Below are 23,396 nucleotides of genomic sequence, written 5' to 3'. Positions count from 1 at the left end.
CAAGAGGACTTGAAAGCGGGGCAGAATTGCAGGAAACCAATTTCAGGAGGTAGACTGGAATTGCATTTCAAGCATAGGAAAAGAGGCAGAACGTCCACAATGATGCACTTGGCCAAAAAGGGCGTATGCGTTTTTTTCAGGAAAAAATGCATACGCCCTTTTTGGCCAACCAAGCAAGCTTGCAAAGGAAATCTGCACTACAATGAAGTCTCACTTCCCCCCAGTCAAAAGGGCCATCTGAAAAAAGTGTAAAATCCAGAAAGGCAGGACAGGCCATGGAGAACTGGGAGCCTTGTTATGCTGATGGGCGGGATGTAAATTGCCAACAGACACTTGGTAGAAGTGTATGGTGTTTCCTGAAACTTCTAAAAAACAAAGCAACAGACCCTAGGGCACTTCCACTTATGGTGCTATAGCTTAGGGAAATTAAAATCAAAAAGACACAGCCACCCCAAAGTTTGGGACGCCTTGGTTTACAAGAACCTCGTTTACAGTACAAGTTCAACATCGCATAAAGTGAAAAATGGATAAAGAAGTTGTGGTATTTACTTACAAAGCAATATCACTCAGCAATGAAAACTATGTCATCAGGCCCTTAACAGCAGAGTGAGTGGATTCAGGTATGATGATTCTAACTGAAATAAGTCACACAGAAAAAGAAACATCATAAGATATCACTAATACACGGAATGTAAACTTGGCTACACAGGAACTGAATTCCAAAACAGAACAGGGTCTCAAATTTAGAAAACCAACTTATGCTTGCTTAAGGGGAAAGGTGAGTTGGGGTGCTGCATAAAACCAGAGATTGAAATGAGCACAGATAAAGTTCCTTAAGCCAAATATGGAATAGACAAGAGCTACTCCTTGCTCAACGAAATGGACTCAACACCCCATATTAAACGCCTAAGAATGTACCTGACTAGTAAGTATCTTAAAACCTATGGATTGCTATGTCTCCAAAAGAGAATCAAGCGTGCGTGCAGGGGCATAAACGCAGCAGTGATAGGATTGGAGAGGTTCGGTGAGCAAATGAAGACCCTGTGAAGTCATATTGCATGGTACCCATTCCACGGGTTTCAACTACCCAGGTTTAAGGTATTCTTCCTTCAGCTAAAACATGCATGTGGAACCCAGAGTATGATCAACCGTGTGAACGGGAGACGTGTTCAAATATGTCTCAGTTTTCCTCCCCTGGCACTCGGGTGCAACATTCCACATGCTTTAATAACACTCTCCCCACTTGGAGAGTCAGCGTCTTTAACCTCCTGTTTGGCCCAGTTTGCAATTTCTGCGGAAGATGAACAGGAATAGGGAGAACCAATGAGAGACTAGCTGGAGGTGTCTGGACGGGCAAATATAACTCTCATTTCCCACCAGGAAGAGGAAATAACCAAAGGCTCAGCGTGCCGTGCCAGAACCAGATTAGGGCCTGAAGCCATCCTGCGGTGTTGCGGCCAGCTCAAAAGAAAGCGAGTTGAAGAAAGGAGCTCAGGGGCACTGTAATTCACAAACCTGCAGAGTTATAAATGACAGCTATCGTCCAAAAATAGACTGAAGTAAGGCTGCCAAGAGGACTTGAAAGCGGGGCAGAATTGCAGGAAACCGATTTCAGGAGGTAGACTGGAATTGCATTGAAAGCATAGGAAAAGAGGCAGAACGTCCACAATGATGCACTTGGCCAAAAAGGGCGTATGCGTTTTTTCCTGAATATATTCAGGAAAAAACGCATACGCCCTTTTTGGCCAACCAAGCAAGCTTGCAAAGGAAATCTGCACTAAAATGAAGTCTCACTTCGCCCCAGTCAAAAGGGCCATCTGAATAAAGTGTAAAATCCAGAAAGGCAGGACAGGCCATGGAGAACTGGGAGCCTTGTTGTGCTGATGGGCGGGATGTAAATTGCCAACAGACACTCGGGAGAAGTGTATGGTGTTTCCTGAAACATCTAAAAAACAAAGCAACAGACCCTAGAGCACTTCCACTTATGGTCCTATAGCTTAGGGAAATTAAAATCAAAAAGACACAGCCACCCCAAAGTTTAGGACGCCTATGTTTACAAGAACCTCATTTACAGTACAAGTTCAACATCGCAGAAAGTGAAAAATGGATAAAGAAGTTGTGGTATTTACTTACAAAGCAATATCACTCAGCAATGAAATCTATGTCATCAGGCCCTTAGCAGCACAATGAGTGGATTCAGGTATGATGATTCTAACTGAAATAAGTCACACAGAAAAAGAAACATCATAAGATATCAGTAATACATGGAATGTAAACTTGGCTACACAGGAACTGAATTACAGAACAGAACAGGGTCTCAAATTTAGAAAACCAACTTATGCTTGCTTAAGGGGAAAGGTGAGTTGGGGTGCTGCATAAAACCAGAGATTGAAATGAGCACAGATAAAGTTCCTTAAGCCAAATATGGAATAGACAAGAGCTACTCCTTGCTCAACGAAATGGACTCAACACCGCATATTAAACGCCTATGAATGTACCTGACTAGTGAGTATCTTAAAACCTATGGATTGCTATGTCTCTGAAAGAGAATCAAGCATGTGTACAGGGGCATAAACGCAGCAGTGATAGGATTGGAGAGGTTCAGTGAGCAAATGAAGACCCTTTGAAGTCATATTGCATGGTACCCATTCCACGGGTTTCAACTACCCAGGTTTAAGGTATTCTTCCTTCAGCTAAAACATGCATGTGGAACCTAGAGTATGATCAACCATGTGATCGGGAGACGTGTTCAAATATGTCTCAGTTTTCGTACCCTGGTACTCGGGTGCAACATTCCAGACGCTTTACTAACACTCTCCCGACTTGGAGAGTCAGTCCCTTTAACCTCCTGTTTGGCCCAGTTTGCAATTTCTGCGGAAGATGAACAGGAATAGCGAGAACCAATGAGAGACTAGCTGGAGGTGTCTGGACTGACAAATTTAACTCTCATTTCCCACCAGGAAGAGGAATTAACCAAAGGCTTAGCATGCCGTGCCGGAACCAGATTAGGGCCTGAAGCCATCCTGCGGTGTTGCGGCAAGGTCACAAGAAAGCAAGTTGAAGAAAGGAGCTCAGGGGCACTGTAATTCACAAACCTGCAGAGTTATAAATGACAGCTATGGTCCAAAAATATACTGAAGTAAGGCTGCCAAGAGGACTTGAAAGCGGGGCAGAATTGCAGGAAACCAATTTCAGGAGGTAGACTGGAATTGCATTTCAAGCATAGGAAAAGAGGCAGAACGTCCACAATGATGCACTTGGCCAAAAAGGGCGTATGCGTTTTTTTCAGGAAAAAATGCATACGCCCTTTTTGGCCAACCAAGCAAGCTTGCAAAGGAAATCTGCACTACAATGAAGTCTCACTTCCCCCCAGTCAAAAGGGCCATCTGAAAAAAGTGTAAAATCCAGAAAGGCAGGACAGGCCATGGAGAACTGGGAGCCTTGTTATGCTGATGGGCGGGATGTAAATTGCCAACAGACACTTGGTAGAAGTGTATGGTGTTTCCTGAAACTTCTAAAAAACAAAGCAACAGACCCTAGGGCACTTCCACTTATGGTGCTATAGCTTAGGGAAATTAAAATCAAAAAGACACAGCCACCCCAAAGTTTGGGACGCCTTGGTTTACAAGAACCTCGTTTACAGTACAAGTTCAACATCGCATAAAGTGAAAAATGGATAAAGAAGTTGTGGTATTTACTTACAAAGCAATATCACTCAGCAATGAAAACTATGTCATCAGGCCCTTAACAGCAGAGTGAGTGGATTCAGGTATGATGATTCTAACTGAAATAAGTCACACAGAAAAAGAAACATCATAAGATATCACTAATACACGGAATGTAAACTTGGCTACACAGGAACTGAATTCCAAAACAGAACAGGGTCTCAAATTTAGAAAACCAACTTATGCTTGCTTAAGGGGAAAGGTGAGTTGGGGTGCTGCATAAAACCAGAGATTGAAATGAGCACAGATAAAGTTCCTTAAGCCAAATATGGAATAGACAAGAGCTACTCCTTGCTCAACGAAATGGACTCAACACCCCATATTAAACGCCTAAGAATGTACCTGACTAGTAAGTATCTTAAAACCTATGGATTGCTATGTCTCCAAAAGAGAATCAAGCGTGCGTGCAGGGGCATAAACGCAGCAGTGATAGGATTGGAGAGGTTCGGTGAGCAAATGAAGACCCTGTGAAGTCATATTGCATGGTACCCATTCCACGGGTTTCAACTACCCAGGTTTAAGGTATTCTTCCTTCAGCTAAAACATGCATGTGGAACCCAGAGTATGATCAACCGTGTGAACGGGAGACGTGTTCAAATATGTCTCAGTTTTCCTCCCCTGGCACTCGGGTGCAACATTCCACATGCTTTAATAACACTCTCCCCACTTGGAGAGTCAGCGTCTTTAACCTCCTGTTTGGCCCAGTTTGCAATTTCTGCGGAAGATGAACAGGAATAGGGAGAACCAATGAGAGACTAGCTGGAGGTGTCTGGACGGGCAAATATAACTCTCATTTCCCACCAGGAAGAGGAAATAACCAAAGGCTCAGCGTGCCGTGCCAGAACCAGATTAGGGCCTGAAGCCATCCTGCGGTGTTGCGGCCAGCTCAAAAGAAAGCGAGTTGAAGAAAGGAGCTCAGGGGCACTGTAATTCACAAACCTGCAGAGTTATAAATGACAGCTATCGTCCAAAAATAGACTGAAGTAAGGCTGCCAAGAGGACTTGAAAGCGGGGCAGAATTGCAGGAAACCGATTTCAGGAGGTAGACTGGAATTGCATTGAAAGCATAGGAAAAGAGGCAGAACGTCCACAATGATGCACTTGGCCAAAAAGGGCGTATGCGTTTTTTCCTGAATATATTCAGGAAAAAACGCATACGCCCTTTTTGGCCAACCAAGCAAGCTTGCAAAGGAAATCTGCACTAAAATGAAGTCTCACTTCGCCCCAGTCAAAAGGGCCATCTGAATAAAGTGTAAAATCCAGAAAGGCAGGACAGGCCATGGAGAACTGGGAGCCTTGTTGTGCTGATGGGCGGGATGTAAATTGCCAACAGACACTCGGGAGAAGTGTATGGTGTTTCCTGAAACATCTAAAAAACAAAGCAACAGACCCTAGAGCACTTCCACTTATGGTCCTATAGCTTAGGGAAATTAAAATCAAAAAGACACAGCCACCCCAAAGTTTAGGACGCCTATGTTTACAAGAACCTCATTTACAGTACAAGTTCAACATCGCAGAAAGTGAAAAATGGATAAAGAAGTTGTGGTATTTACTTACAAAGCAATATCACTCAGCAATGAAATCTATGTCATCAGGCCCTTAGCAGCACAATGAGTGGATTCAGGTATGATGATTCTAACTGAAATAAGTCACACAGAAAAAGAAACATCATAAGATATCAGTAATACATGGAATGTAAACTTGGCTACACAGGAACTGAATTACAGAACAGAACAGGGTCTCAAATTTAGAAAACCAACTTATGCTTGCTTAAGGGGAAAGGTGAGTTGGGGTGCTGCATAAAACCAGAGATTGAAATGAGCACAGATAAAGTTCCTTAAGCCAAATATGGAATAGACAAGAGCTACTCCTTGCTCAACGAAATGGACTCAACACCGCATATTAAACGCCTATGAATGTACCTGACTAGTGAGTATCTTAAAACCTATGGATTGCTATGTCTCTGAAAGAGAATCAAGCATGTGTACAGGGGCATAAACGCAGCAGTGATAGGATTGGAGAGGTTCAGTGAGCAAATGAAGACCCTTTGAAGTCATATTGCATGGTACCCATTCCACGGGTTTCAACTACCCAGGTTTAAGGTATTCTTCCTTCAGCTAAAACATGCATGTGGAACCTAGAGTATGATCAACCATGTGATCGGGAGACGTGTTCAAATATGTCTCAGTTTTCGTACCCTGGTACTCGGGTGCAACATTCCAGACGCTTTACTAACACTCTCCCGACTTGGAGAGTCAGTCCCTTTAACCTCCTGTTTGGCCCAGTTTGCAATTTCTGCGGAAGATGAACAGGAATAGCGAGAACCAATGAGAGACTAGCTGGAGGTGTCTGGACTGACAAATTTAACTCTCATTTCCCACCAGGAAGAGGAATTAACCAAAGGCTTAGCATGCCGTGCCGGAACCAGATTAGGGCCTGAAGCCATCCTGCGGTGTTGCGGCAAGGTCACAAGAAAGCAAGTTGAAGAAAGGAGCTCAGGGGCACTGTAATTCACAAACCTGCAGAGTTATAAATGACAGCTATGGTCCAAAAATATACTGAAGTAAGGCTGCCAAGAGGACTTGAAAGCGGGGCAGAATTGCAGGAAACCAATTTCAGGAGGTAGACTGGAATTGCATTGAAAGCATAGGAAAAGAGGCAGAACGTCCACAATGATGCACTTGGCCAAAAAGGGCGTATGCGTTTTTTTCAGGAAAAAATGCATACGCCCTTTTTGGCCAACCAAGCAAGCTTGCAAAGGAAATCTGCACTACAATGAAGTCTCACTTCCCCCCAGTCAAAAGGGCCATCTGAAAAAAGTGTAAAATCCAGAAAGGCAGGACAGGCCATGGAGAACTGGGAGCCTTGTTATGCTGATGGGCGGGATGTAAATTGCCAACAGACACTTGGTAGAAGTGTATGGTGTTTCCTGAAACTTCTAAAAAACAAAGCAACAGACCCTAGGGCACTTCCACTTATGGTGCTATAGCTTAGGGAAATTAAAATCAAAAAGACACAGCCACCCCAAAGTTTGGGACGCCTTGGTTTACAAGAACCTCGTTTACAGTACAAGTTCAACATCGCATAAAGTGAAAAATGGATAAAGAAGTTGTGGTATTTACTTACAAAGCAATATCACTCAGCAATGAAATCTATGTCATCAGGCCCTTAAAAGCAGAGTGAGTGGATTCAGGTATGATGATTCTAACTGAAATAAGTCACACAGAAAAAGAAACATCATAAGATATCACTAATACACGGAATGTAAACTTGGCTACACAGGAACTGAATTCCAAAACAGAACAGGGTCTCAAATTTAGAAAACCAACTTATGCTTGCTTAAGGGAAAGGTGAGTTGGGGTGCTGCATAAAACCAGAGATTGAAATGAGCACAGATAAAGTTCCTTAAGCCAAATATGGAATAGACAAGAGCTACTCCTTGCTCAACGAAATGGACTCAACACCCCATATTAAACGCCTAAGAATGTACCTGACTAGTAAGTATCTTAAAACCTATGGATTGCTATGTCTCCAAAAGAGAATCAAGCGTGCGTGCAGGGGCATAAACGCAGCAGTGATAGGATTGGAGAGGTTCGGTGAGCAAATGAAGACCCTGTGAAGTCATATTGCATGGTACCCATTCCACGGGTTTCAACTACCCAGGTTTAAGGTATTCTTCCTTCAGCTAAAACATGCATGTGGAACCCAGAGTATGATCAACCGTGTGAACGGGAGACGTGTTCAAATATGTCTCAGTTTTCCTCCCCTGGCACTCGGGTGCAACATTCCACATGCTTTACTAACACTCTCCCCACTTGGAGAGTCAGCGCCTTTAACCTCCTGTTTGGCCCAGTTTGCAATTTCTGCGGAAGATGAACAGGAATAGGGAGAACCAATGAGAGACTAGCTGGAGGTGTCTGGACGGGCAAATATAACTCTCATTTCCCACCAGGAAGAGGACATAACCAAAGGCTCAGCGTGCCGTGCCAGACCAGATTAGGGCCTGAAGCCATCCTGCGGTGTTGCGGCCAGGTCACAAGAAAGCGAGTTGAAGAAAGGAGCTCAGGGGCACTGTAATTCACAAACCTGCAGAGTTATAAATGACAGCTATCGTCCAAAAATAGACTGAAGTAAGGCTGCCAAGAGGACTTGAAAGCGGGGCAGAATTGCAGGAAACCGATTTCAGGAGGTAGACTGGAATTGCATTGAAAGCATAGGAAAAGAGGCAGAACGTCCACAATGATGCACTTGGCCAAAAAGGGCGTATGCGTTTTTTCCTGAATATATTCAGGAAAAAACGCATACGCCCTTTTTGGCCAACCAAGCAAGCTTGCAAAGGAAATCTGCACTAAAATGAAGTCTCACCTCGCCCCAGTCAAAAGGGCCATCTGAAAAAAGTGTAAAATCCAGAAAGGCAGGACAGGCCATGGAGAACTGGGAGCCTTGTTGTGCTGATGGGCGGGATGTAAATTGCCAACAGACACTTGGAGAAGTGTATGGTGCTTCCTGAAACATCTAAAAAACAAAGCAACAGAGCCTAGAGCACTTCCACTTATGGTCCTATAGCTTAGGGAAATTAAAATCAAAAAGACACAGCCACCCCAAAGTTTAGGACGCCTCTGTTTACAAGAACCTCATTTACAGTACAAGTTCAACATCGCAGAAAGTGAAAAATGGATAAAGAAGTTGTGGTATTTACTTACAAAGCAATATCACTCAGCAATGAAATCTATGTCATCAGGCCCTTAGCAGCACAATGAGTGGATTCAGGTATGATGATTCTAACTGAAATAAGTCACACAGAAAAAGAAACATCATAAGATATCAGTAATACATGGAATGTAAACTTGGCTACACAGGAACTGAATTACAGAACAGAACAGGGTCTCAAATGTAGAAAACCAACTTATGCTTGCTTAAGGGGAAAGGTGAGTTGGGGTGCTGCATAAAACCAGAGATTGAAATGAGCACAGATAAAGTTCCTTAAGCCAAATATGGAATAGACAAGAGCTACTCCTTGCTCAACGAAATGGACTCAACACCGCATATTAAACGCCTATGAATGTACCTGACTAGTGAGTATCTTAAAACCTATGGATTGCTATGTCTCTGAAAGAGAATCAAGCATGTGTACAGGGGCATAAACGCAGCAGTGATAGGATTGGAGAGGTTCAGTGAGCAAATGAAGACCCTTTGAAGTCATATTGCATGGTACCCATTCCACGGGTTTCAACTACCCAGGTTTAAGGTATTCTTCCTTCAGCTAAAACATGCATGTGGAACCTAGAGTATGATCAACCATGTGATCGGGAGACGTGTTCAAATATGTCTCAGTTTTCGTACCCTGGTACTCGGGTGCAACATTCCAGACGCTTTACTAACACTCTCCCGACTTGGAGAGTCAGTCCCTTTAACCTCCTGTTTGGCCCAGTTTGCAATTTCTGCGGAAGATGAACAGGAATAGCGAGAACCAATGAGAGACTAGCTGGAGGTGTCTGGACTGACAAATTTAACTCTCATTTCCCACCAGGAAGAGGAATTAACCAAAGGCTTAGCATGCCGTGCCGGAACCAGATTAGGGCCTGAAGCCATCCTGCGGTGTTGCGGCAAGGTCACAAGAAAGCAAGTTGAAGAAAGGAGCTCAGGGGCACTGTAATTCACAAACCTGCAGAGTTATAAATGACAGCTATGGTCCAAAAATAGACTGAAGTAAGGCTGCCAAGAGGAATTGAAAGCGGGGCAGAATTGCAGGAAACCAATTTCAGGAGGTAGACTGGAATTGCATTGAAAGCATAGGAAAAGAGGCAGAACGTCCACAATGATGCACTTGGCCAAAAAGGGCGTATGCGTTTTTTTCAGGAAAAAATGCATATGCCCTTTTTGGCCAACCAAGCAAGCTTGCAAAGGAAATCTGCACTACAATGAAGTCTCACTTCCCCCCAGTCAAAAGGGCCATCTGAAAAAAGTGTAAAATCCAGAAAGGCAGGACAGGCCATGGAGAACTGGGAGCCTTGTTGTGCTGATGGGCGGGATGTAAATTGCCAACAGACACTCGGGAGAAGTGTATGGTGTTTCCTGAAACATCTAAAAAACAAAGCAACAGACCCTAGAGCACTTCCACTTATGGTCCTATAGCTTAGGGAAATTAAAATCAAAAAGACACAGCCACCCCAAAGTTTAGGACGCCTATGTTTACAAGAACCTCATTTACAGTACAAGTTCAACATCGCAGAAAGTGAAAAATGGATAAAGAAGTTGTGGTATTTACTTACAAAGCAATATCACTCAGCAATGAAATCTATGTCATCAGGCCCTTAGCAGCACAATGAGTGGATTCAGGTATGATGATTCTAACTGAAATAAGTCACACAGAAAAAGAAACATCATAAGATATCAGTAATACATGGAATGTAAACTTGGCTACACAGGAACTGAATTACAGAACAGAACAGGGTCTCAAATTTAGAAAACCAACTTATGCTTGCTTAAGGGGAAAGGTGAGTTGGGGTGCTGCATAAAACCAGAGATTGAAATGAGCACAGATAAAGTTCCTTAAGCCAAATATGGAATAGACAAGAGCTACTCCTTGCTCAACGAAATGGACTCAACACCGCATATTAAACGCCTATGAATGTACCTGACTAGTGAGTATCTTAAAACCTATGGATTGCTATGTCTCTGAAAGAGAATCAAGCATGTGTACAGGGGCATAAACGCAGCAGTGATAGGATTGGAGAGGTTCAGTGAGCAAATGAAGACCCTTTGAAGTCATATTGCATGGTACCCATTCCACGGGTTTCAACTACCCAGGTTTAAGGTATTCTTCCTTCAGCTAAAACATGCATGTGGAACCTAGAGTATGATCAACCATGTGATCGGGAGACGTGTTCAAATATGTCTCAGTTTTCGTACCCTGGTACTCGGGTGCAACATTCCAGACGCTTTACTAACACTCTCCCGACTTGGAGAGTCAGTCCCTTTAACCTCCTGTTTGGCCCAGTTTGCAATTTCTGCGGAAGATGAACAGGAATAGCGAGAACCAATGAGAGACTAGCTGGAGGTGTCTGGACTGACAAATTTAACTCTCATTTCCCACCAGGAAGAGGAATTAACCAAAGGCTTAGCATGCCGTGCCGGAACCAGATTAGGGCCTGAAGCCATCCTGCGGTGTTGCGGCAAGGTCACAAGAAAGCAAGTTGAAGAAAGGAGCTCAGGGACACTGTAATTCACAAACCTGCAGAGTTATAAATGACAGCTATGGTCCAAAAATAGACTGAAGTAAGGCTGCCAAGAGGACTTGAAAGCGGGGCAGAATTGCAGGAAACCAATTTCAGGAGGTAGACTGGAATTGCATTTCAAGCATAGGAAAAGAGGCAGAACGTCCACAATGATGCACTTGGCCAAAAAGGGCGTATGCGTTTTTTTCAGGAAAAAATGCATACGCCCTTTTTGGCCAACCAAGCAAGCTTGCAAAGGAAATCTGCACTACAATGAAGTCTCACTTCCCCCCAGTCAAAAGGGCCATCTGAAAAAAGTGTAAAATCCAGAAAGGCAGGACAGGCCATGGAGAACTGGGAGCCTTGTTATGCTGATGGGCGGGATGTAAATTGCCAACAGACACTTGGTAGAAGTGTATGGTGTTTCCTGAAACTTCTAAAAAACAAAGCAACAGACCCTAGGGCACTTCCACTTATGGTCCTATAGCTTAGGGAAATTAAAATCAAAAAGACACAGCCACCCCAAAGTTTGGGACGCCTTGGTTTACAAGAACCTCGTTTACAGTACAAGTTCAACATCGCATAAAGTGAAAAATGGATAAAGAAGTTGTGGTATTTACGTACAAAGCAATATCACTCAGCAATGAAATCTATGTCATCAGGCCCTTAAAAGCAGAGTGAGTGGATTCAGGTATGATGATTCTAACTGAAATAAGTCACACAGAAAAAGAAACATCATAAGATATCACTAATACACGGAATGTAAACTTGGCTACACAGGAACTGAATTCCAAAACAGAACAGGGTCTCAAATTTAGAAAACCAACTTATGCTTGCTTAAGGGAAAGGTGAGTTGGGGTGCTGCATAAAACCAGAGATTGAAATGAGCACAGATAAAGTTCCTTAAGCCAAATATGGAATAGACAAGAGCTACTCCTTGCTCAACGAAATGGACTCAACACCGCATATTAAACGCCTAAGAATGTACCTGACTAGTAAGTATCTTAAAACCTATGGATTGCTATGTCTCCAAAAGAGAATCAAGCGTGCGTGCAGGGGCATAAACGCAGCAGTGATAGGATTGGAGAGGTTCGGTGAGCAAATGAAGACCCTGTGAAGTCATATTGCATGGTACCCATTCCACGGGTTTCAACTACCCAGGTTTAAGGTATTCTTCCTTCAGCTAAAACATGCATGTGGAACCCAGAGTATGATCAACCGTGTGAACGGGAGACATGTTCAAATATGTCTCAGTTTTCCTCCCCTGGCACTCGGGTGCAACATTCCACATGCTTTACTAACACTCTCCCCACTTGGAGAGTCAGCGCCTTTAACCTCCTGTTTGGCCCAGTTTGCAATTTCTGCGGAAGATGAACAGGAATAGGGAGAACCAATGAGAGACTAGCTGGAGGTGTCTGGACGGGCAAATATAACTCTCATTTCCCACCAGGAAGAGGAAATAACCAAAGGCTCAGAGTGCCGTGCCAGAACCAGATTAGGGCCTGAAGCCATCCTGCGGTGTTGAGGCCAGCTCAAAAGAAAGCGAGTTGAAGAAAGGAGCTCAGGGGCACTGTAATTCACAAACCTGCAGAGTTATAAATGACAGCTATCGTCCAAAAATAGACTGAAGTAAGGCTGCCAAGAGGACTTGAAAGCGGGGCAGAATTGCAGGAAACCAATTTCAGGAGGTAGACTGGAATTGCATTGAAAGCATAGGAAAAGAGGCAGAACGTCCACAATGATGCACTTGGCCAAAAAGGGCGTATGCGTTTTTTCCTGAATATATTCAGGAAAAAACGCATACGCCCTTTTTGGCCAACCAAGCAAGCTTGCAAAGGAAATCTGCACTAAAATGAAGTCTCACCTCGCCCCAGTCAAAAGGGCCATCTGAAAAAAGTGTAAAATCCAGAAAGGCAGGACAGGCCATGGAGAACTGGGAGCCTTGTTGTGCTGATGGGCGGGATGTAAATTGCCAACAGACACTTGGAGAAGTGTATGGTGCTTCCTGAAACATCTAAAAAACAAAGCAACAGAGCCTAGAGCACTTCCACTTATGGTCCTATAGCTTAGGGAAATTAAAATCAAAAAGACACAGCCACCCCAAAGTTTAGGACGCCTCTGTTTACAAGAACCTCATTTACAGTACAAGTTCAACATCGCAGAAAGTGAAAAATGGATAAAGAAGTTGTGGTATTTACTTACAAAGCAATATCACTCAGCAATGAAATCTATGTCATCAGGCCCTTAGCAGCACAATGAGTGGATTCAGGTATGATGATTCTAACTGAAATAAGTCACACAGAAAAAGAAACATCATAAGATATCAGTAATACATGGAATGTAAACTTGGCTACACAGGAACTGAATTACAGAACAGAACAGGGTCTCAAATTTAGAAAACCAACTTATGCTTGCTTAAGGGGAAAGGTGAGTTGGGGTGCTGCATAAAACCAGAGATTGAAATGAGCACAGATAAAGTTCCTTAAGCCAAATATGGAATAGACAAGAGCTACTCCTTGCTCAACGAAATGGACTCAACACCGCATATTAAACGCCTATGAATGTACCTGACTAGTGAGTATCTTAAAACCTATGGATTGCTATGTCTCTGAAAGAGAATCAAGCATGTGTACAGGGGCATAAACGCAGCAGTGATAGGATTGGAGAGGTTCAGTGAGCAAATGAAGACCCTTTGAAGTCATATTGCATGGTACCCATTCCACGGGTTTCAACTACCCAGGTTTAAGGTATTCTTCCTTCAGCTAAAACATGCATGTGGAACCTAGAGTATGATCAACCATGTGATCGGGAGACGTGTTCAAATATGTCTCAGTTTTCGTACCCTGGTACTCGGGTGCAACATTCCAGACGCTTTACTAACACTCTCCCGACTTGGAGAGTCAGTCCCTTTAACCTCCTGTTTGGCCCAGTTTGCAATTTCTGCGGAAGATGAACAGGAATAGCGAGAACCAATGAGAGACTAGCTGGAGGTGTCTGGACTGACAAATTTAACTCTCATTTCCCACCAGGAAGAGGAATTAACCAAAGGCTTAGCATGCCGTGCCGGAACCAGATTAGGGCCTGAAGCCATCCTGCGGTGTTGCGGCAAGGTCACAAGAAAGCAAGTTGAAGAAAGGAGCTCAGGGGCACTGTAATTCACAAACCTGCAGAGTTATAAATGACAGCTATGGTCCAAAAATAGACTGAAGTAAGGCTGCCAAGAGGACTTGAAAGCGGGGCAAAATTGCAGGAAACCAATTTCAGGAGGTAGACTGGAATTGCATTTCAAGCATAGGAAAAGAGGCAGAACGTCCACAATGATGCACTTGGCCAAAAAGGGCGTATGCGTTTTTTTCAGGAAAAAATGCATACGCCCTTTTTGGCCAACCAAGCAAGCTTGCAAAGGAAATCTGCACTACAATGAAGTCTCACTTCCCCCCAGTCAAAAGGGCCATCTGAAAAAAGTGTAAAATCCAGAAAGGCAGGACAGGCCATGGAGAACTGGGAGCCTTGTTATGCTGATGGGCGGGATGTAAATTGCCAACAGACACTTGGTAGAAGTGTATGGTGTTTCCTGAAACTTCTAAAAAACAAAGCAACAGACCCTAGGGCACTTCCACTTATGGTGCTATAGCTTAGGGAAATTAAAATCAAAAAGACACAGCCACCCCAAAGTTTGGGACGCCTTGGTTTACAAGAACCTCGTTTACAGTACAAGTTCAACATCGCATAAAGTGAAAAATGGATAAAGAAGTTGTGGTATTTACTTACAAAGCAATATCACTCAGCAATGAAATCTATGTCATCAGGCCCTTAACAGCAGAGTGAGTGGATTCAGGTATGATGATTCTAACTGAAATAAGTCACACAGAAAAAGAAACATCATAAGATATCACTAATACACGGAATGTAAACTTGGCTACACAGGAACTGAATTCCAAAACAGAACAGGGTCTCAAATTTAGAAAACCAACTTATGCTTGCTTAAGGGGAAAGGTGAGTTGGGGTGCTGCATAAAACCAGAGATTGAAATGAGCACAGATAAAGTTCCTTAAGCCAAATATGGAATAGACAAGAGCTACTCCTTGCTCAACGAAATGGACTCAACACCCCATATTAAACGCCTAAGAATGTACCTGACTAGTAAGTATCTTAAAACCTATGGATTGCTATGTCTCCAAAAGAGAATCAAGCGTGCGTGCAGGGGCATAAACGCAGCAGTGATAGGATTGGAGAGGTTCGGTGAGCAAATGAAGACCCTGTGAAGTCATATTGCATGGTACCCATTCCACGGGTTTCAACTACCAAGGTTTAAGGTATTCTTCCTTCAGCTAAAACATGCATGTGGAACCCAGAGTATGATCAACCGTGTGAACGGGAGACGTGTTCAAATATGTCTCAGTTTTCCTCCCCTGGCACTCGGGTGCAACATTCCACATGCTTTACTAACACTCTCCCCACTTGGAGAGTCAGCGTCTTTAACCTCCTGTTTGGCCCAGTTTGCAATTTCTGCGGAAGATGAACAGGAATAGGGAGAACCAATGAGAGACTAGCTGGAGGTGTCTGGACGGGCAAATATAACTCTCATTTCCCACCAGGAAGAGGAAATAACCAAAGGCTCAGCGTGCCGTGCCAGAACCAGATTAGGGCCTGAAGCCATCCTGCGGTGTTGCGGCCAGCTCAAAAGAAAGCGAGTTGAAGAAAGGAGCTCAGGGGCACTGTAATTCACAAACCTGCAGAGTTATAAATGACAGCTATCGTCCAAAAATAGACTGAAGTAAGGCTGCCAAGAGGACTTGAAAGCGGGGCAGAATTGCAGGAAACCGATTTCAGGAGGTAGACTGGAATTGCATTGAAAGCATAGGAAAAGAGGCAGAACGTCCACAATGATGCACTTGGCCAAAAAGGGCGTATGCGTTTTTTCCTGAATATATTCAGGAAAAAACGCATACGCCCTTTTTGGCCAACCAAGCAAGCTTGCAAAGGAAATCTGCACTAAAATGAAGTCTCACTTCGCCCCAGTCAAAAGGGCCATCTGAAAAAAGTGTAAAATCCAGAAAGGCAGGACAGGCCATGGAGAACTGGGAGCCTTGTTGTGCTGATGGGCGGGATGTAAATTGCCAACAGACACTCGGGAGAAGTGTATGGTGTTTCCTGAAACATCTAAAAAACAAAGCAACAGAGCCCAGAGCACTTCCACTTATGGTCCTATAGCTTAGGGAAATTAAAATCAAAAAGACACAGCCACCCCAAAGTTTAGGACGCCTATGTTTACAAGAACCTCATTTACAGTACAAGTTCAACATCGCAGAAAGTGAAAAATGGATAAAGAAGTTGTGGTATTTACTTACAAAGCAATATCACTCAGCAATGAAATCTATGTCATCAGGCCCTTAGCAGCACAATGAGTGGATTCAGGTATGATGATTCTAACTGAAATAAGTCACACAGAAAAAGAAACATCATAAGATATCAGTAATACATGGAATGTAAACTTGGCTACACAGGAACTGAATTACAGAACAGAACAGGGTCTCAAATTTAGAAAACCAACTTATGCTTGCTTAAGGGGAAAGGTGAGTTGGGGTGCTGCATAAAACCAGAGATTGAAATGAGCACAGATAAAGTTCCTTAAGCCAAATATGGAATAGACAAGAGCTACTCCTTGCTCAACGAAATGGACTCAACACCGCATATTAAACGCCTATGAATGTACCTGACTAGTGAGTATCTTAAAACCTATGGATTGCTATGTCTCTGAAAGAGAATCAAGCATGTGTACAGGGGCATAAACGCAGCAGTGATAGGATTGGAGAGGTTCAGTGAGCAAATGAAGACCCTTTGAAGTCATATTGCATGGTACCCATTCCACGGGTTTCAACTACCCAGGTTTAAGGTATTCTTCCTTCAGCTAAAACATGCATGTGGAACCTAGAGTATGATCAACCATGTGATCGGGAGATGTGTTCAAATATGTCTCAGTTTTCGTACCCTGGTACTCGGGTGCAACATTCCAGACGCTTTACTAACACTCTCCCGACTTGGAGAGTCAGTCCCTTTAACCTCCTGTTTGGCCCAGTTTGCAATTTCTGCGGAAGATGAACAGGAATAGCGAGAACCAATGAGAGACTAGCTGGAGGTGTCTGGACTGACAAATTTAACTCTCATTTCCCACCAGGAAGAGGAATTAACCAAAGGCTTAGCATGCCGTGCCGGAACCAGATTAGGGCCTGAAGCCATCCTGCGGTGTTGCGGCAAGGTCACAAGAAAGCAAGTTGAAGAAAGGAGCTCAGGGGCACTGTAATTCACAAACCTGCAGAGTTATAAATGACAGCTATGGTCCAAAAATAGACTGAAGTAAGGCTGCCAAGAGGACTTGAAAGCGGGGCAGAATTGCAGGAAACCAATTTCAGGAGGTAGACTGGAATTGCATTGAAAGCATAGGAAAAGAGGCAGAACGTCCACAATGATGCACTTGGCCAAAAAGGGCGTATGCGTTTTTTTCAGGAAAAAATGCATACGCCCTTTTTGGCCAACCAAGCAAGCTTGCAAAGGAAATCTGCACTACAATGAAGTCTCACTTCCCCCCAGTCAAAAGGGCCATCTGAAAAAAGTGTAAAATCCAGAAAGGCAGGACAGGCCATGGAGAACTGGGAGCCTTGTTATGCTGATGGGCGGGATGTAAATTGCCAACAGACACTTGGTAGAAGTGTATGGTGTTTCCTGAAACTTCTAAAAAACAAAGCAACAGACCCTAGGGCACTTCCACTTATGGTGCTATAGCTTAGGGAAATTAAAATCAAAAAGACACAGCCACCCCAAAGTTTGGGACGCCTTGGTTTACAAGAACCTCGTTTACAGTACAAGTTCAACATCGCATAAAGTGAAAAATGGATAAAGAAGTTGTGGTATTTACTTACAAAGCAATATCACTCAGCAATGAAATCTATGTCATCAGGCCCTTAACAGCAGAGTGAGTGGATTCAGGTATGATGATTCTAACTGAAATAAGTCACACAGAAAAAGAAACATCATAAGATATCACTAATACACGGAATGTAAACTTGGCTACACAGGAACTGAATTCCAAAACAGAACAGGGTCTCAAATTTAGAAAACCAACTTATGCTTGCTTAAGGGGAAAGGTGAGTTGGGGTGCTGCATAAAACCAGAGATTGAAATGAGCACAGATAAAGTTCCTTAAGCCAAATATGGAATAGACAAGAGCTACTCCTTGCTCAACGAAATGGACTCAACACCCCATATTAAACGCCTAAGAATGTACCTGACTAGTAAGTATCTTAAAACCTATGGATTGCTATGTCTCCAAAAGAGAATCAAGCGTGCGTGCAGGGGCATAAACGCAGCAGTGATAGGATTGGAGAGGTTCGGTGAGCAAATGAAGACCCTGTGAAGTCATATTGCATGGTACCCATTCCACGGGTTTCAACTACCCAGGTTTAAGGTATTCTTCCTTCAGCTAAAACATGCATGTGGAACCCAGAGTATGATCAACCGTGTGAACGGGAGACGTGTTCAAATATGTCTCAGTTTTCCTCCCCTGGCACTCGGGTGCAACATTCCACATGCTTTAATAACACTCTCCCCACTTGGAGAGTCAGCGTCTTTAACCTCCTGTTTGGCCCAGTTTGCAATTTCTGCGGAAGATGAACAGGAATAGCGAGAACCAATGAGAGACTAGCTGGAGGTGTCTGGACGGGCAAATATAACTCTCATTTCCCACCAGGAAGAGGAAATAACCAAAGGCTCAGCGTGTCGTGCCAGAACCAGATTAGGGCCTGAAGCCATCCTGCGGTGTTGCGGCCAGCTCAAAAGAAAGCGAGTTGAAGAAAGGAGCTCAGGGGCACTGTAATTCACAAACCTGCAGAGTTATAAATGACAGCTATCGTCCAAAAATAGACTGAAGTAAGGTTGCCAAGAGGACTTGAAAGCGGGGCAGAATTGCAGGAAACCAATTTCAGGAGGTAGACTGGAATTGCATTGAAAGCATAGGAAAAGAGGCAGAACGTCCACAATGATGCACTTGGCCAAAAAGGGCGTATGCGTTTTTTCCTGAATATATTCAGGAAAAAACGCATACGCCCTTTTTGGCCAACCAAGCAAGCTTGCAAAGGAAATCTGCACTAAAATGAAGTCTCACTTCGCCCCAGTCAAAAGGGCCATCTGAAAAAAGTGTAAAATCCAGAAAGGCAGGACAGGCCATGGAGAACTGGGAGCCTTGTTGTGCTGATGGGCGGGATGTAAATTGCCAACAGACACTCGGGAGAAGTGTATGGTGTTTCCTGAAACATCTAAAAAACAAAGCAACAGAGCCTAGAGCACTTCCACTTATGGTCCTATAGCTTAGGGAAATTAAAATCAAAAAGACACAGCCACCCCAAAGTTTAGGACGCCTATGTTTACAAGAACCTCATTTACAGTACAAGTTCAACATCGCAGAAAGTGAAAAATGGATAAAGAAGTTGTGGTATTTACTTACAAAGCAATATCACTCAGCAATGAAATCTATGTCATCAGGCCCTTAGCAGCACAATGAGTGGATTCAGGTATGATGATTCTAACTGAAATAAGTCACACAGAAAAAGAAACATCATAAGATATCAGTAATACATGGAATGTAAACTTGGCTACACAGGAACTGAATTACAGAACAGAACAGGGTCTCAAATTTAGAAAACCAACTTATGCTTGCTTAAGGGGAAAGGTGAGTTGGGGTGCTGCATAAAACCAGAGATTGAAATGAGCACAGATAAAGTTCCTTAAGCCAAATATGGAATAGACAAGAGCTACTCCTTGCTCAACGAAATGGACTCAACACCGCATATTAAACGCCTATGAATGTACCTGACTAGTGAGTATCTTAAAACCTATGGATTGCTATGTCTCTGAAAGAGAATCAAGCATGTGTACAGGGGCATAAACGCAGCAGTGATAGGATTGGAGAGGTTCAGTGAGCAAATGAAGACCCTTTGAAGTCATATTGCATGGTACCCATTCCACGGGTTTCAACTACCCAGGTTTAAGGTATTCTTCCTTCAGCTAAAACATGCATGTGGAACCTAGAGTATGATCAACCATGTGATCGGGAGACGTGTTCAAATATGTCTCAGTTTTCGTACCCTGGTACTCGGGTGCAACATTCCAGACGCTTTACTAACACTCTCCCGACTTGGAGAGTCAGTCCCTTTAACCTCCTGTTTGGCCCAGTTTGCAATTTCTGCGGAAGATGAACAGGAATAGCGAGAACCAATGAGAGACTAGCTGGAGGTGTCTGGACTGACAAATTTAACTCTCATTTCCCACCAGGAAGAGGAATTAACCAAAGGCTTAGCATGCCGTGCCGGAACCAGATTAGGGCCTGAAGCCATCCTGCGGTGTTGCGGCAAGGTCACAAGAAAGCAAGTTGAAGAAAGGAGCTCAGGGGCACTGTAATTCACAAACCTGCAGAGTTATAAATGACAGCTATGGTCCAAAAATAGACTGAAGTAAGGCTGCCAAGAGGACTTGAAAGCGGGGCAGAATTGCAGGAAACCAATTTCAGGAGGTAGACTGGAATTGCATTGAAAGCATAGGAAAAGAGGCAGAACGTCCACAATGATGCACTTGGCCAAAAAGGGCGTATGCGTTTTTTTCAGGAAAAAATGCATACGCCCTTTTTGGCCAACCAAGCAAGCTTGCAAAGGAAATCTGCACTACAATGAAGTCTCACTTCCCCCCAGTCAAAAGGGCCATCTGAAAAAAGTGTAAAATCCAGAAAGGCAGGACAGGCCATGGAGAACTGGGAGCCTTGTTATGCTGATGGGCGGGATGTAAATTGCCAACAGACACTTGGTAGAAGTGTATGGTGTTTCCTGAAACTTCTAAAAAACAAAGCAACAGACCCTAGGGCACTTCCACTTATGGTGCTATAGCTTAGGGAAATTAAAATCAAAAAGACACAGCCACCCCAAAGTTTGGGACGCCTTGGTTTACAAGAACCTCGTTTACAGTACAAGTTCAACATCGCATAAAGTGAAAAATGGATAAAGAAGTTGTGGTATTTACTTAAAAAGCAATATCACTCAGCAATGAAATCTATGTCATCAGGCCCTTAACAGCAGAGTGAGTGGATTCAGGTATGATGATTCTAACTGAAATAAGTCACACAGAAAAAGAAACATCATAAGATATCACTAATACACGGAATGTAAACTTGGCTACACAGGAACTGAATTCCAAAACAGAACAGGGTCTCAAATTTAGAAAACCAACTTATGCTTGCTTAAGGGGAAAGGTGAGTTGGGGTGCTGCATAAAACCAGAGATTGAAATGAGCACAGATAAAGTTCCTTAAGCCAAATATGGAATAGACAAGAGCTACTCCTTGCTCAACGAAATGGACTCAACACCCCATATTAAACGCCTAAGAATGTACCTGACTAGTAAGTATCTTAAAACCTATGGATTGCTATGTCTCCAAAAGAGAATCAAGCGTGCGTGCAGGGGCATAAACGCAGCAGTGATAGGATTGGAGAGGTTCGGTGAGCAAATGAAGACCCTGTGAAGTCATATTGCATGGTACCCATTCCACGGGTTTCAACTACCCAGGTTTAAGGTATTCTTCCTTCAGCTAAAACATGCATGTGGAACCCAGAGTATGATCAACCGTGTGAACGGGAGACGTGTTCAAATATGTCTCAGTTTTCCTCCCCTGGCACTCGGGTGCAACATTCCACATGCTTTAATAACACTCTCCCCACTTGGAGAGTCAGCGTCTTTAACCTCCTGTTTGGCCCAGTTTGCAATTTCTGCGGAAGATGAACAGGAATAGGGAGAACCAATGAGAGACTAGCTGGAGGTGTCTGGACGGGCAAATATAACTCTCATTTCCCACCAGGAAGAGGAAATAACCAAAGGCTCAGCGTGCCGTGCCAGAACCAGATTAGGGCCTGAAGCCATCCTGCGGTGTTGCGGCAAGCTCAAAAGAAAGCGAGTTGAAGAAAGGAGCTCAGGGGCACTGTAATTCACAAACCTGCAGAGTTATAAATGACAGCTATCGTCCAAAAATAGACTGAAGTAAGGCTGCCAAGAGGACTTGAAAGCGGGGCAGAATTGCAGGAAACCGATTTCAGGAGGTAGACTGGAATTGCATTGAAAGCATAGGAAAAGAGGCAGAACGTCCACAATGATGCACTTGGCCAAAAAGGGCGTATGCGTTTTTTTCCTGAATATATTCAGGAAAAAACGCATACGCCCTTTTTGGCCAACCAAGCAAGCTTGCAAAGGAAATCTGCACTAAAATGAAGTCTCACTTCGCCCCAGTCAAAAGGGCCATCTGAAAAAAGTGTAAAATCCAGAAAGGCAGGACAGGCCATGGAGAACTGGGAGCCTTGTTGTGCTGATGGGCGGGATGTAAATTGCCAACAGACACTCGGGAGAAGTGTATGGTGTTTCCTGAAACATCTAAAAAACAAAGCAACAGAGCCTAGAGCACTTCCACTTATGGTCCTATAGCTTAGGGAAATTAAAATCAAAAAGACACAGCCACCCCAAAGTTTAGGACGCCTATGTTTACAAGAACCTCATTTACAGTACAAGTTCAACATCGCAGAAAGTGAAAAATGGATAAAGAAGTTGTGGTATTTACTTACAAAGCAATATCACTCAGCAATGAAATCTATGTCATCAGGCCCTTAGCAGCACAATGAGTGGATTCAGGTATGATGATTCTAACTGAAATAAGTCACACAGAAAAAGAAACATCATAAGATATCAGTAATACATGGAATGTAAACTTGGCTACACAGGAACTGAATTACAGAACAGAACAGGTTCTCAAATTTAGAAAACCAACTTATGCTTGCTTAAGGGGAAAGGTGAGTTGGGGTGCTGCATAAAACCAGAGATTGAAATGAGCACAGATAAAGTTCCTTAAGCCAAATATGGAATAGACAAGAGCTACTCCTTGCTCAACGAAATGGACTCAACACCGCATATTAAACGCCTATGAATGTACCTGACTAGTAAGTATCTTAAAACCTATGGATTGCTATGTCTCCAAAAGAGAATCAAGCGTGCGTGCAGGGGCAAAAACGCAGCAGTGATAGGATTGGAGAGGTTCGGTGAGCAAATGAAGACCCTGTGAAGTCATATTGCATGGTACCCATTCCACGGGTTTCAACTACCCAGGTTTAAGGTATTCTTCCTTCAGCTAAAACATGCATGTGGAACCCAGAGTATGATCAACCGTGTGAACGGGAGACGTGTTCAAATATGTCTCAGTTTTCCTCCCCTGGCACTCGGGTGCAACATTCCACATGCTTTACTAACACTCTCCCCACTTGGAGAGTCAGCGCCTTTAACCTCCTGTTTGGCCCAGTTTGCAATTTCTGCGGAAGATGAACAGGAATAGGGAGAACCAATGAGAGACTAGCTGGAGGTGTCTGGACGGGCAA

General features: G+C 43.6%; 1 long non-coding RNA gene across 50 annotated transcripts in view; it reads right to left on the bottom strand.

The window, feature by feature from the left end:
- LOC307181137 overlaps positions 1-23,396 on the bottom strand; it is a 3,028,377-nt gene that overhangs the window by 1,451,221 nt on the left and 1,553,760 nt on the right. For 8 of the 50 annotated variants that reach the window (XR_013825974.1, XR_013825975.1, XR_013825976.1 and 5 more), the window contains exon 12: positions 21,008-21,089. The exons of the other annotated variants lie outside the window; for them this stretch is intronic. This is a non-coding gene — a long non-coding RNA (uncharacterized lncRNA). The remainder of the gene's footprint in view (positions 1-21,007; positions 21,090-23,396) is intronic. 50 annotated transcript variants of the gene reach the window in all.

This window comes from Stenella coeruleoalba, assembly GCF_951394435.1.
Source record: "Stenella coeruleoalba genome assembly, contig: scaffold_39, whole genome shotgun sequence".
Lineage (NCBI taxonomy): Eukaryota > Metazoa > Chordata > Mammalia > Artiodactyla > Delphinidae > Stenella > Stenella coeruleoalba.
Note: the sequence above shows the minus strand (reverse complement) of the source record. Positions and strands in the feature narration are given on the sequence as shown.